Genomic DNA, 14,925 nt, shown 5'->3' with positions numbered 1-14,925 from the left:
CCCCAACTTTTGACTTCTTAAACAAGACAGGGTCTTTGAAGTTGGTGCAGTGCACACAACCAGGGGAGTCGACCCATCAAACGCAACACCTCCCCTATATAAAGCTATTTGTCCGATTCTCATACGTGTAGTCTGCAGCAGCGATTAGGACATCGACCCCAACTTCCGAATTCGTTTGCATTGACCGCACCAAAGGTGCACGCCTTGGTGTGCACCCTGGAGTGCACTTTGGTGCTCACCTCGGTGCACACTTTGGTGTGCACCTCGGTGTGCACCAAAGGTGCGCACCTTGGAGCGCACCAAAGGTGTACACTTTGGAGCGCACCACATAGGGTCTTTGAGAGGTTGGCGCAGTGCGCACACCAAGGTGGGTGTTGAGGTGCGTGCCGAGGTGGGTGGGTGCTAGGGTGCGCTCCATGGTGGGTGCCAGGGTGGGTGCGTGCTAGGGTGGATTCCAAAGAGGGTCATAGGGTGGGTGCCAAGGTGGGTTGGTGATATAGTGGGTTCAAAGGTGGGTACTAGGGTGGGTTCCAAGGTGGGTCACAAGTTGGGTGCCAGGATGCGTGGGTGTTAGGTTGGGTGCCAAGGTGGGCTCCTGCGTGGGTGGGTGCTAGGGTGGGTTTCAAGGTGGACGCGAGGGCGGGTGCCAAGGTGGGTAACAAGTTGGGTGTTAGGATGGGTGAGTGCTAGAGTGGGTGCCAAGGTGGGTGGGTGCTAAGGTGGATGCCAAGGTGGTTCACAGGGTGGGTGGGTTCTAGGGTGAGTTCCAAGGTGGGTCACAGGTTCAGTGCTAGGGTGGGTGTCAAGGCGGGTGTCGAGGTGCCTGGGTGCTAGGGTGTGGATGCCAATGTGGGTCATAGGGTGGGTACTAGGGTGGGCTGCAATGTGGGTGCCAAGGTGGGTAACATGCTCGGTGGGTTCTAAATTGGGTGCCAGGGTGGGTGTGCACCCACCTTGCCCGAGGTGGGTGCCAAGGTGCCAGTGTGGGTGGGTGCTAAGGTGGATGCCAAGGTGGGTGAGAAGGTGGGTGATAGGTTGAGTGGTAGGATGGGTGGGTGCCAAGATGGGTCACAGGGTGGGTGCAAGGGTGGGTAGGTGCTAGGGTTGGTGTCAGGGTGGGTGGGTGCTAGGTTGGGTTCCAAGGTGGGTGCGAGGGTGAGTGTCAAGGTGGGTCACAGGTTAGGTGCTAGGATGGGTGAGTGCTAGGGTGCAAAGGTGCCAGGGTGGGTGCTAGGATGGGTCGATGCTAGGGTGAGTGGCAAGGTGGGTCCACAAGTGTCAAGGTGGGTGCCGAGGTGGGTGCCAAGTCGGCGACTGCTATGGTGGATGCCAAGGTGGGTCACGGGGTGGGTGCCAAGTTGCTAGGTTGGGTTCCAAGGTGGGTGCCAACGTGGGTGCTAGGGTGCGTGGGTTAAAGGGTGTGTCACAACGTGGGTGCCAGGATGGGTGCGCACCCACACTGGCCAAGACGGGTGCGGGTGCAAGGTTGGGTTCCAAGCCCGGTCACAGGCTGGGTGCTAGGATGGGTGGGTGCCAAGGTGGGCACCAGGGTGGGTGCACCCACCCTGGCCAAGGTGGGTCACGGGGTGGGTCCTAGGGTGGGTAACGGGGTGGGTACTAAGGTGCGTGCCAAGGTGGGTCATAGGGTGGGTGCCAAGGTGGGCACCAGGGTGGGTGTGCACCAACCCTAGCCAGGGTAGGTCACGGGGTGGTTGTCGGGGTGGGCGTCAAGGAGCCAAGGTGGGTGGCAAGTAGCCAAGTTGCGTGCCAAGGTGGGTGTCGGGGTGGGTGCCAAGGATCCAAGGTGGGTGCCAAGGAACCAAGGTGGGTGTCTGGGTGGGTGCCGAGGTGGGAGCCAGGGTGGGTCCCAAGGTGAGTGCAAAGGTGGGTGCCAGGGTCAAGGTGAGTGCCAATGTGGGTTCCAAGGTGCCAGGGTCAGGGTGAGTGCCAATGTGGGTTCAAAGGTGCTAAGTTGGGTGCGAGGTTGGGTGCGAGGGTGGGTGGGTGCCAAGGTGTGCTAGGTGGAAGCCCGGGTGGGTCGGCATCCCATGGGTGTCGAGTTGGGTGCCTGATGGGTGCTTCTTGTCAAGTTTTAGTCGTCGGGACTCATTTCGAGCCTTAGAGGTCGTTTCTTGTCCGGTTGCCCTGTCTTCGACCTGGGAACCCAATTTTGGTCCTCGGGTCCCATTTTTTTTTGTCTCGCATCCCACTTTTGGCCTGTGGCCTTTTCGGGGTCGATTCTCGTTTTGGGCATCAGAGCATGTTTCTTCTCCTAAAACCCAATATTTGTTTATTAAGTCTCGGAACACATTTTTGTTCTCGTGGACCCATCATGGGTCTTGGAACGCATTTGTGGTCCTTGGGTCCCATTTTGCATCCCGAAACTTGTGTTTTGGTGCTTGATCCCTATTTTGGGTGCCCACCTTGCACCAAGTGCGCACCCGGGGCAAACCGAGCGCCTTGGTGCACCGGGGCAAGATCGAGCGTGCACCCGAGGCGCCCCGAACATGCACCAAGGTGCACTCGGCCCACATGTGAGCGCAGGTCGTTGCGCCCGAGGTGGTGTGTGGGCACCGCGTTGCAGACGGGACACTGCACGCACACGACGCCCCCTCCAGGTGCACGCACGTAGGCCGGGCCGGGTGCACACCCGACGCCCTAGCAAGGTGCGCGCACCCGGGCAGGGCTCACACTTGGCGAACGGGGCGCACTTCGCGAGGGAGGGTGTGCACCTCGACGGGGGTGGGTGGCCGGGGTGGATTCGCACGTGGGTCGCGGTTTGCTAAGTACACACTGCGACAAGCTCATAACGGGTGCGATCATACCAGCATTAGTGCACCGGATCCCATCAGAACTCCGCAGTTAAGCGCGCTTGGGCCGGAGTAGTACTGGGATGGGTGACCTCCCGGGAAGTCCCGGTGTTGCACCCTTTTTTAGTTTTTCGCCGGGCGTCGCAATGCTATTTGAATAAACCTTTTGCCCGTTTGCGTTCTCGTCGGGGCCGGGCCGGGCCGGGGTGCGCTGCCCGCACTACCGCGCGCGCGGGGGCGACACCGAGCGCGCACCCGAGGCACCCCGAGCACACAGGCCACGGTGCAACCCGGGCGTTGTGCGCGCACCCCGGTGCGCCCGAGGTGCTGCGCGCGCACCCAGGTGAAATCGGTGTGCACCTCGGCCAGTGCGCGCTCGGTCGAGTCGCGCACGTTGGCCAAGGTGCACGGTGATGTTTCTTACTCTAAGGTTCCGCACCAGACGCCCGGGACAGGTGAGCGAAGCTGGGCGGGGCCGGGTGCGCGGCCGGGGCAGGTGCACGCAGCTGGAGAGAGCTTTGGAGCACACTTCGGAGCGCACCAATGATGCGCTCCATTCAAAAGTTTCCTGAAAAGGCAAAAAAAGTTGAGATTATAGAATTTCCCACTTGAGAGATTGTAAAAAAAAAAAATTTAAAATGAAGGAAACGCGGGTGCCAAGGTGTGCGCAGCCCAGCCAAGGTGTGCGCACCAAGGCGCCCACCCTGGCGAAGGTGCACGCAAGGTGCGCACCCGAGGCAAACCGGACAATTAACCCAACTTTCGACTTCGCGCGCACCTTGGAGCGCACTTCGGAGCGCTCCTTGGTGCGCACCAATCTTGGGCACCTCGGAGTGCACCATGGCGCCCACCAAGGTGCGCACCCGGGGCAAACCGAGCTCCGACTTCGTGCGCACCTTGGAGCGCACGAAAGGTGCGCACCATGGCGCCCACCAAGGTGCGCAGCCCAGCCAAGGCGTGCGCATCAAGGTGCGCACCCTGGCGAAGGTGCGCACCCGGGGCAAACCGAGCTCCGACTTCGTGCGCACCTTGGAGCGCACAAAAGGTGCGCAACCCAGCCAAGGTGTGCGCACCCCGGTCAAACCGAGCTCCGAATCGTGCGCACCAGAGGTGCACGCCATCGTGCGCACCTTGGAGCACACTTCGGAGCCCTCCTTGGTGCGCGCCGATGTTGCGCACCTCGGAGCGCACCCGGGGAAAACAATGCAATTAACCCGACTTTCGACTTCGTGGGCACCTCGGAGCGCTCTCGGGTTCGCACCTCGGAGCACACCGAGGTGCGCACCTTTGATGCGCTGCCTTCACCAATTTCCAGAAAAGGCAAGAAAACATTGAGAAGGTGTGCGCACCGAGGTGCCCACCCTGGCGAAGGTGCACGCGAGGTGCGCACCCGGGGCAAACCGGGCTCCGACTTCGTGCACGCCGCACCTTGGAGCACACTTCGGAGCGCTCCTTGGTGCGCACCAGGGCGCGCAACCCAGCCGAGGTGCCCACCCCGGCGAAGGTGCACGCGAGGTGCGCACCCGGGGCAAACCGGGCTCCGACTTCGTGCACGCCATGGTGCCCACCGCGGCGAAGGTGCACGCGAGGTGCGCACCCGGGGCAAACCGGGCTCCGACTTCGTGCACGCCGCACCTTGGAGCACACTTCGGAGCGCTCCTTGGTGCGCACCATGGTGCCCACCAGGGCGCGCAACCCCGCCGAAGGTGCACGCGAGGTGCGCACCCGGGGCAAACCGGGCTCCGACTTCGTGCACGCCGCACCTTGGAGCACACTTCGGAGCGCTCCTTGGTGCGCACCATGGTGCCCACCAGGGCGCGCAACCCCGCCGAAGGTGCACGCGAGGTGCGCACCCGGGGCAAACCGGGCTCCGACTTCGTGCACGCCATGGTGCGCACCGCGGCGAAGGTGCGCACCCGGGGCAAACCGGGCTCCGACTTCGTGCACGCCGCACCTTGGAGCACACTTCGGAGCGCTCCTTGGTGCGCACCAGGGCGCGCAACCCAGCCGAGGTGCCCACCCCGGCGAAGGTGCACGCGAGGTGCGTACCCGGGGCAAACCGGGCTCCGACTTCGTGCACGCCGCACCTTGGAGCACACTTCGGAGCGCTCCTTGGTGCGCACCATGGTGCCCACCAGGCCGCGCAACCCAGCCAAGGTGTGCGCACCAAGGTGCACGCGAGGTGCGCACCCGGGGCAAACCGGGGTCCGACTTCGTGCACGCCGCACCTTGGAGCACACATCGGGGCGCTCCCGGGTTCGCACCGGCGTTGCGCACCGTGGTGGGCACCTCGGAGCACACCAAGGTGGGCAGCGAGGTGCGCACCTTTGATGCGATGCCTTCACTAATTTCCATAAAAGGCAAAAAAAAAACGAGATTTTAAAATTTCCGTTTTGAAAGATAGTGAGAAAAAGGGAATGCTGGTGCCATCTTGAGCCCGCCCTGGTGCGCAGCCCAGCCAAGGTGTGCGCACCAAGGTGCCCACCCTGGCGAAGGTGCGCGCCCGGGCAATTAATCCAACTTCCAACTTCGCGCGCGCCAGGGTGGGAGCGCACCCAACAACCGGGCCTGGGAAGAGCCAATGCGAGAAACCCCACCAAACGCTCTGACAAAAAAAGAGGGGGCGCTCCAGTAACCCCGCTTCGGAGCGCACCCTGGGCAAACCCAGCCAAGGTGCCCACCCCGGCCAAGGTGCAGGCGAGGTGCGCACCCGGGGCAAACCGGGCTCCGACAACGTGCACGCCGCACCTTGGAGCACACTTCGTAGCGCTCCCGGGTGCGCACCTCAGAGCACACCAAGGTGGGCAGCGAGGTGCGCACCTTTGATGCGCTGCCTTCACTAATTTCCAGAAAAGGCAAAAAAAAAAGGAGATTTTAAAATTTCCGTTTTGAAAGATAGTGAAAAAAACGGAACGCGCGTGCCATCTTGAGCCCGCCCTGGTGCGCAGCCCAGGTAAGGTGCCCACCCTGGCAAAGGTGCGCACCCGGGCAATTAACCCTACTTCCGACTTCGTGCGCGCCAGGGTGGCAACCGGGCCTCGGAAGAGCCAATGCGAGAAACCCCACCAAACGCTCCGACAAAAAAAGAGGCGGCGCTCCAATAACCCCGCTTCGGAGCGCAGCCGGGGCAAACCCAGCCAAGGTGCCCACCCCGACGAAGGTGCACGCGAGGTGCGCACCCGGGGCAAACCGGGCTCCGACAACGTGCACGCAGCACCTTGGAGCACACTTCGAAGCACTCCCGGGTGCCCACCGGCGTTGCGCACCGTGGTGGGCAGCGAGGTGCGCACCTTTGATGCGCTGCCTTCACTAATTTCCAGAAAAAGGCAAAAAAAAATGAGATTTTAAAATTTCCGTTTTGAAAGATAGTGAAAAAAAAGGAACGCGGGTGCCATCTTGAGCCCGCCCTGGTGCGCAGCCCAGGCAAGGCATGCGCACCAAGGTGCCCACCCGAGGTGCACACCCGGGGCAAACCGGGCTCCGACTTCGTGCAGGCCGCACCTTGGAGCACACTTCGGAGCGCTCCTTGGTGCGCACCATGGTGCCCACCAGGGCGCGCAACCCAGCCAAGGTCTGCACACCAAGGTGCCCACCCCGGCGAAGGTGCACGCGAGGTGCGCACCCGGGGCAAACCGGGCTCCGACTTCGTGCACGCCATGGTGCCCACCGCGGCGAAGGTGCACGCGAGGTGCGCACCCGGGGCAAACCGGGCTCCGACTTCGTGCACGCCGCACCTTGGAGCACACTTCGGAGCGCTCCTTGGTGCGCACCATGGTGCCCACCAGGGCGCGCAACCCAGCCAAGGTGTGCGCACCAAGGTGCACGCGAGGTGCGCACCCGGGGCAAACCGGGGTCCGACTTCGTGCACGCCGCACCTTGGAGCACACATCGGAGCGCTCCCAGGTTCGCACCAGCGTTGCGCACCTTTGATGCGCTGCCTTCACTAATTTCCAGAAAAGGCAAAAAAAAACGAGATTTTAAAATTTCCGTTCTGAAAGATAGTGAAAAAAACGGAACGCGGGTGCCATCTTGAGCCCTTCCTGGTGCGCAGCCCAGGCAAGTTGTGCGCACCAAGGTGCCCACCCTGGCGGAGGTGCGCGCCCGGGGCAATCCGGGCTCCGACTTCGTGCACTGCATGGTGCCCACCAAGGCGCGCAACCCAGCCAAGGTGCCCACCGCAGCGAAGGTGCACGCGAGGTGCGCACCCGAGGTGCACACCCGGGGCAAACCGGGCTCCGACTTCGTGCACGCCGCACCTTGGAGCACACTTCAGAGCGCTCCTTGGTGCGCACCAGGGCGCGCAACCCAGCCGAGGTGCCCACCCCGGCGAAGGTGCACGCGAGGTGCGCACCCGGGGCAAACCGGGCTCCGACTTCGTGCACGCCATGGTGCCCACCGCGGCGAAGGTGCGCACCCGGGGCAAACCGGGCTCCGACTTCGTGCACGCCGCACCTTGGAGCACACTTCGGAGCGCTCCTTGGTGCGCACCATGGTGCCCACCAGGCCGCGCAACCCAGCCAAGGTGTGCGCACCAAGGTGCACGCGAGGTGCGCACCCGGGGCAAACCGGGGTCCGACTTCGTGCACGCCGCACCTTGGAGCACACATCGGGGCGCTCCCGGGTTCGCACCGGCGTTGCGCACCGTGGTGGGCACCTCGGAGCACACCAAGGTGGGCAGCGAGGTGCGCACCTTTGATGCGATGCCTTCACTAATTTCCATAAAAGGCAAAAAAAAAACGAGATTTTAAAATTTCCGTTTTGAAAGATAGTGAGAAAAAGGGAATGCTGGTGCCATCTTGAGCCCGCCCTGGTGCGCAGCCCAGCCAAGGTTTGCGCACCAAGGTGCCCACCCTGGCGAAGGTGCGCGCCCGGGCAATTAACCCAACTTCCAACTTCGCGCGCGCCAGGGTGGGAGCGCACCCAACAACCGGGCCTGGGAAGAGCCAATGCGAGAAACCCCACCAAACTCTCTGACAAAAAAAGAGGGGGCGCTCCAGTAACCCCGCTTCGGAGCGCACCCTGGGCAAACCCAGCCAAGGTGCCCACCCCGGCCAAGGTGCAGGCGAGGTGCGCACCCGGGGCAAACCGGGCTCCGACAACGTGCACGCCGCACCTTGGAGCACACTTCGTAGCGCTCCCGGGTGCGCACCTCAGAGCACACCAAGGTGGGCAGCGAGGTGCGCACCTTTGATGCGCTGCCTTCACTAATTTCCAGAAAAGGCAAAAAAAAAAGGAGATTTTAAAATTTCCGTTTTGAAAGATAGTGAAAAAAACGGAACGCGCGTGCCATCTTGAGCCCGCCCTGGTGCGCAGCCCAGGTAAGGTCCCACCCTGGCAAAGGTGCGCACCCGGGCAATTAACCCTACTTCCGACTTCGTGCGCGCCAGGGTGGCAACCGGGCCTCGGAAGAGCCAATGCGAGAAACCCCACCAAACGCTCCGACAAAAAAAGAGGCGGCGCTCCAATAACCCCGCTTCGGAGCGCAGCCGGGGCAAACCAAGCCAAGGTGCCCACCCCGACGAAGGTGCACGCGAGGTGCGCACCCGGGGCAAACCGGGCTCCGACAACGTGCACGCAGCACCTTGGAGCACACTTCGAAGCACTCCCGGGTGCCCACCGGCGTTGCGCACCGTGGTGGGCAGCGAGGTGCGCACCTTTGATGCGCTGCCTTCACTAATTTCCAGAAAAAGGCAAAAAAAAATGAGATTTTAAAATTTCCGTTTTGAAAGATAGTGAAAAAAAAGGAACGCGGGTGCCATCTTGAGCCCGCCCTGGTGCGCAGCCCAGGCAAGGCATGCGCACCAAGGTGCCCACCCGAGGTGCACACCCGGGGCAAACCGGGCTCCGACTTCGTGCAGGCCGCACCTTGGAGCACACTTCGGAGCGCTCCTTGGTGCGCACCATGGTGCCCACCAGGGCGCACCCGAGGCAAACCGGGCTCCGACTTCGTGCACGCCGCACCTTGGAGCACACATCGGAGCGCTCCCAGGTTCGCACCAGCGTTGCGCACCTTTGATGCGCTGCCTTCACTAATTTCCAGAAAAGGCAAAAAAAAACGATATTTTAAAATTTCCGTTCTGAAAGATAGTGAAAAAAACGGAACGCGGGTGCCATCTTGAGCCCTTCCTGATGCGCAGCCCAGGCAAGTTGTGCGCACCAAGGTGCCCACCCTGGCGGAGGTGCGCGCCCGGGGCAAACCGGGCTCCGACTTCGTGCACTGCATGGTGCCCACCAAGGCGCGCAACCCAGCCAAGGTGCCCACCGCAGCGAAGGTGCACGCGAGGTGCGCACCCGAGGTGCACACCCGGGGCAAACCGGGCTCCGACTTCGTGCACGCCGCACCTTGGAGCACACTTCAGAGCGCTCCTTGGTACGCACCAGGGCGCGCAACCCAGCCAAGGTGCTCACCCCGGCGAAGGTGCACGCGAGGTGCGCACCCGGGGCAAACCGGGCTCGGACTTCGTGCACGCCGCACCTTGGAGCACACATCGGAGCGCTCCCGGGTTCGCACCAGCATTGCGCACCTTTGATGCGCTGCCTTCACTAATTTCCAGAAAAGGCAAAAAAAAGAAAAAAATGAGATTTTAAAATTTCCGTTTTGAAAGATAGTGAAAAAAACGGAACGCGGGTGCCATCTTGAGCCCGCCCTGGTGTGCAGCCCAGGCAAGTTGTGCGCACCAAGGCACCCACCCTGGCCAAGGTGGGTCACGGGGTGGGTCCTAGGGTGGGTAACGGGGTGGGTACTAAGGTGCGTGCCAAGGTGGGTCATAGGGTGGGTGCCAAGGTGGGCACCAGGGTGGGTGTGCACCAACCCTAGCCAGGGTAGGTCACGGGGTGGTTGTCGGGGTGGGCGTCAAGGAGCCAAGGTGGGTGGCAAGTAGCCAAGTTGCGTGCCAAGGTGGGTGTCGGGGTGGGTGCCAAGGATCCAAGGTGGGTGCCAAGGAACCAAGGTGGGTGTCTGGGTGGGTGCCGAGGTGGGAGCCAGGGTGGGTCCCAAGGTGAGTGCAAAGGTGGGTGCCAGGGTCAAGGTGAGTGCCAATGTGGGTTCCAAGGTGCCAGGGTCAGGGTGAGTGCCAATGTGGGTTCAAAGGTGCTAAGTTGGGTGCGAGGTTGGGTGCGAGGGTGGGTGGGTGCCAAGGTGTGCTAGGTGGAAGCCCGGGTGGGTCGGCATCCCATGGGTGTCGAGTTGGGTGCCTGATGGGTGCTTCTTGTCAAGTTTTAGTCGTCGGGACTCATTTCGAGCCTTAGAGGTCGTTTCTTGTCCGGTTGCCCTGTCTTCGACCTGGGAACCCAATTTTGGTCCTCGGGTCCCATTTTTTTTTGTCTCGCATCCCACTTTTGGCCTGTGGCCTTTTCGGGGTCGATTCTCGTTTTGGGCATCAGAGCATGTTTCTTCTCCTAAAACCCAATATTTGTTTATTAAGTCTCGGAACACATTTTTGTTCTCGTGGACCCATCATGGGTCTTGGAACGCATTTGTGGTCCTTGGGTCCCATTTTGCATCCCGAAACTTGTGTTTTGGTGCTTGATCCCTATTTTGGGTGCCCACCTTGCACCAAGTGCGCACCCGGGGCAAACCGAGCGCCTTGGTGCACCGGGGCAAGATCGAGCGTGCACCCGAGGCGCCCCGAACATGCACCAAGGTGCACTCGGCCCACATGTGAGCGCAGGTCGTTGCGCCCGAGGTGGTGTGTGGGCACCGCGTTGCAGACGGGACACTGCACGCACACGACGCCCCCTACAGGTGCACGCACGTAGGCCGGGCCGGGTGCACACCCGACGCCCTAGCAAGGTGCGCGCACCCGGGCAGGGCTCACACTTGGCGAACGGGGCGCACTTCGCGAGGGAGGGTGTGCACCTCGACGGGGGTGGGTGGCCGGGGTGGATTCGCACGTGGGTCGCGGTTTGCTAAGTACACACTGCGACAAGCTCATAACGGGTGCGATCATACCAGCGTTAGTGCACCGGATCCCATCAGAACTCCGCAGTTAAGCGCGCTTGGGCCGGAGTAGTACTGGGATGGGTGACCTCCCGGGAAGTCCCGGTGTTGCACCCTTTTTTAGTTTTTCGCCGGGCATCGCAATGCTATTTGAATAAACCTTTTGCCCGTTTGCGTTCTCGTCGGGGCCGGGCCGGGCCGGGGTGCGCTGCCCGCACTACCGCGCGCGCGGGGGCGACACCGAGCGCGCACCCGAGGCGCCCCGAGCACACAGGCCACGGTGCAACCCGGGCGTTGTGCGCGCACCCCGGTGCGCCCGAGGTGCTGCGCGCGCACCCAGGTGAAATCGGTGTGCACCTCGGCCAGTGCGCGCTCGGTCGAGTCGCGCACGTTGGCCAAGGTGCACGGTGATGTTTCTTACTCTAAGGTTCCGCACCAGACGCCCGGGACAGGTGAGCGAAGCTGGGCGGGGCCGGGTGCGCGGCCGGGGCAGGTGCACGCAGCTGGAGAGAGCTTTGGAGCACACTTCGGAGCGCACCAATGATGCGCTCCATTCAAAAGTTTCCTGAAAAGGCAAAAAAAGTTGAGATTATAGAATTTCCCACTTGAGAGATTGTAAAAAAAAAAAATTTAAAATGAAGGAAACGCGGGTGCCAAGGTGTGCGCAGCCCAGCCAAGGTGTGCGCACCAAGGCGCCCACCCTGGCGAAGGTGCACGCAAGGTGCGCACCCGAGGCAAACCGGACAATTAACCCAACTTTCGACTTCGCGCGCACCTTGGAGCGCACTTCGGAGCGCTCCTTGGTGCGCACCAATCTTGGGCACCTCGGAGTGCACCATGGCGCCCACCAAGGTGCGCACCCGGGGCAAACCGAGCTCCGACTTCGTGCGCACCTTGGAGCGCACGAAAGGTGCGCACCATGGCGCCCACCAAGGTGCGCAGCCCAGCCAAGGCGTGCGCATCAAGGTGCGCACCCTGGCGAAGGTGCGCACCCGGGGCAAACCGAGCTCCGACTTCGTGCGCACCTTGGAGCGCACAAAAGGTGCGCAACCCAGCCAAGGTGTGCGCACCCCGGTCAAACCGAGCTCCGAATCGTGCGCACCAGAGGTGCACGCCATCGTGCGCACCTTGGAGCACACTTCGGAGCCCTCCTTGGTGCGCGCCGATGTTGCGCACCTCGGAGCGCACCCGGGGAAAACAATGCAATTAACCCGACTTTCGACTTCGTGGGCACCTCGGAGCGCTCTCGGGTTCGCACCTCGGAGCACACCGAGGTGCGCACCTTTGATGCGCTGCCTTCACCAATTTCCAGAAAAGGCAAGAAAACATTGAGAAGGTGTGTGCACCGAGGTGCCCACCCTGGCGAAGGTGCACGCGAGGTGCGCACCCGGGGCAAACCGGGCTCCGACTTCGTGCACGCCGCACCTTGGAGCACACTTCGGAGCGCTCCTTGGTGCGCACCAGGGCGCGCAACCCAGCCGAGGTGCCCACCCCGGCGAAGGTGCACGCGAGGTGCGCACCCGGGGCAAACCGGGCTCCGACTTCGTGCACGCCATGGTGCCCACCGCGGCGAAGGTGCACGCGAGGTGCGCACCCGGGGCAAACCGGGCTCCGACTTCGTGCACGCCGCACCTTGGAGCACACTTCGGAGCGCTCCTTGGTGCGCACCATGGTGCCCACCAGGGCGCGCAACCCCGCCGAAGGTGCACGCGAGGTGCGCACCCGGGGCAAACCGGGCTCCGACTTCGTGCACGCCGCACCTTGGAGCACACTTCGGAGCGCTCCTTGGTGCGCACCATGGTGCCCACCAGGGCGCGCAACCCCGCCGAAGGTGCACGCGAGGTGCGCACCCGGGGCAAACCGGGCTCCGACTTCGTGCACGCCATGGTGCGCACCGCGGCGAAGGTGCGCACCCGGGGCAAACCGGGCTCCGACTTCGTGCACGCCGCACCTTGGAGCACACTTCGGAGCGCTCCTTGGTGCGCACCAGGGCGCGCAACCCAGCCGAGGTGCCCACCCCGGCGAAGGTGCACGCGAGGTGCGTACCCGGGGCAAACCGGGCTCCGACTTCGTGCACGCCGCACCTTGGAGCACACTTCGGAGCGCTCCTTGGTGCGCACCATGGTGCCCACCAGGCCGCGCAACCCAGCCAAGGTGTGCGCACCAAGGTGCACGCGAGGTGCGCACCCGGGGCAAACCGGGGTCCGACTTCGTGCACGCCGCACCTTGGAGCACACATCGGGGCGCTCCCGGGTTCGCACCGGCGTTGCGCACCGTGGTGGGCACCTCGGAGCACACCAAGGTGGGCAGCGAGGTGCGCACCTTTGATGCGATGCCTTCACTAATTTCCATAAAAGGCAAAAAAAAAACGAGATTTTAAAATTTCCGTTTTGAAAGATAGTGAGAAAAAGGGAATGCTGGTGCCATCTTGAGCCCGCCCTGGTGCGCAGCCCAGCCAAGGTGTGCGCACCAAGGTGCCCACCCTGGCGAAGGTGCGCGCCCGGGCAATTAACCCAACTTCCAACTTCGCGCGCGCCAGGGTGGGAGCGCACCCAACAACCGGGCCTGGGAAGAGCCAATGCGAGAAACCCCACCAAACGCTCTGACAAAAAAAGAGGGGGCGCTCCAGTAACCCCGCTTCGGAGCGCACCCTGGGCAAACCCAGCCAAGGTGCCCACCCCGGCCAAGGTGCAGGCGAGGTGCGCACCCGGGGCAAACCGGGCTCCGACAACGTGCACGCCGCACCTTGGAGCACACTTCGTAGCGCTCCCGGGTGCGCACCTCAGAGCACACCAAGGTGGGCAGCGAGGTGCGCACCTTTGATGCGCTGCCTTCACTAATTTCCAGAAAAGGCAAAAAAAAAAGGAGATTTTAAAATTTCCGTTTTGAAAGATAGTGAAAAAAACGGAACGCGCGTGCCATCTTGAGCCCGCCCTGGTGCGCAGCCCAGGTAAGGTGCCCACCCTGGCAAAGGTGCGCACCCGGGCAATTAACCCTACTTCCGACTTCGTGCGCGCCAGGGTGGCAACCGGGCCTGGGAAGAGCCAATGCGAGAAACCCCACCAAACGCTCCGACAAAAAAAGAGGCGGCGCTCCAATAACCCCGCTTCGGAGCGCAGCCGGGGCAAACCCAGCCAAGGTGCCCACCCCGACGAAGGTGCACGCGAGGTGCGCACCCGGGGCAAACCGGGCTCCGACAACGTGCACGCAGCACCTTGGAGCACACTTCGAAGCACTCCCGGGTGCCCACCGGCGTTGCGCACCGTGGTGGGCAGCGAGGTGCGCACCTTTGATGCGCTGCCTTCACTAATTTCCAGAAAAAGGCAAAAAAAAATGAGATTTTAAAATTTCCGTTTTGAAAGATAGTGAAAAAAAAGGAACGCGGGTGCCATCTTGAGCCCGCCCTGGTGCGCAGCCCAGGCAAGGCATGCGCACCAAGGTGCCCACCCGAGGTGCACACCCGGGGCAAACCGGGCTCCGACTTCGTGCAGGCCGCACCTTGGAGCACACTTCGGAGCGCTCCTTGGTGCGCACCATGGTGCCCACCAGGGCGCGCAACCCAGCCAAGGTCTGCACACCAAGGTGCCCACCCCGGCGAAGGTGCACGCGAGGTGCGCACCCGGGGCAAACCGGGCTCCGACTTCGTGCACGCCATGGTGCCCACCGCGGCGAAGGTGCACGCGAGGTGCGCACCCGGGGCAAACCGGGCTCCGACTTCGTGCACGCCGCACCTTGGAGCACACTTCGGAGCGCTCCTTGGTGTGCACCATGGTGCCCACCAGGGCGCGCAACCCAGCCAAGGTGTGCGCACCAAGGTGCACGCGAGGTGCGCACCCGGGGCAAACCGGGGTCCGACTTCGTGCACGCCGCACCTTGGAGCACACATCGGAGCGCTCCCAGGTTCGCACCAGCGTTGCGCACCTTTGATGCGCTGCCTTCACTAATTTCCAGAAAAGGCAAAAAAAAACGAGATTTTAAAATTTCCGTTCTGAAAGATAGTGAAAAAAACGGAACGCGGGTGCCATCTTGAGCCCTTCCTGGTGCGCAGCCCAGGCAAGTTGTGCGCACCAAGGTGCCCACCCTGGCGGAGGTGCGCGCCCGGGGCAATCCGGGCTCCGACTTCGTGCACTGCATGGTGCCCACCAAGGCGCGCAACCCAGCCAAGGTGCCCACCGC

General features: G+C 62.7%; 2 non-coding genes across 2 annotated transcripts; both read left to right on the top strand.

Moving 5' to 3' along the window:
* Positions 1-2,811: 2,811 nt before the first annotated feature.
* Positions 2,812-2,930, top strand: LOC131865248 (5S ribosomal RNA). Its single transcript, XR_009363977.1, has one exon. It is a non-coding gene; the product is annotated as a 5S ribosomal RNA (ribosomal RNA).
* A 7,817-nt stretch (positions 2,931-10,747) lies between these two features.
* LOC131865234 (5S ribosomal RNA) lies at positions 10,748-10,866 on the top strand. Its single transcript, XR_009363963.1, has one exon. It is a non-coding gene; the product is annotated as a 5S ribosomal RNA (ribosomal RNA).
* The last annotated feature ends 4,059 nt before the right edge of the window (positions 10,867-14,925 follow it).

Source organism: Cryptomeria japonica, unplaced genomic scaffold, assembly GCF_030272615.1.
Source record: "Cryptomeria japonica unplaced genomic scaffold, Sugi_1.0 HiC_scaffold_107, whole genome shotgun sequence".
Lineage (NCBI taxonomy): Eukaryota > Viridiplantae > Streptophyta > Pinopsida > Cupressales > Cupressaceae > Cryptomeria > Cryptomeria japonica.
The sequence above is the reverse complement of the archived record's forward strand: the minus strand, read 5'-3'. Positions and strand labels throughout refer to the sequence as shown.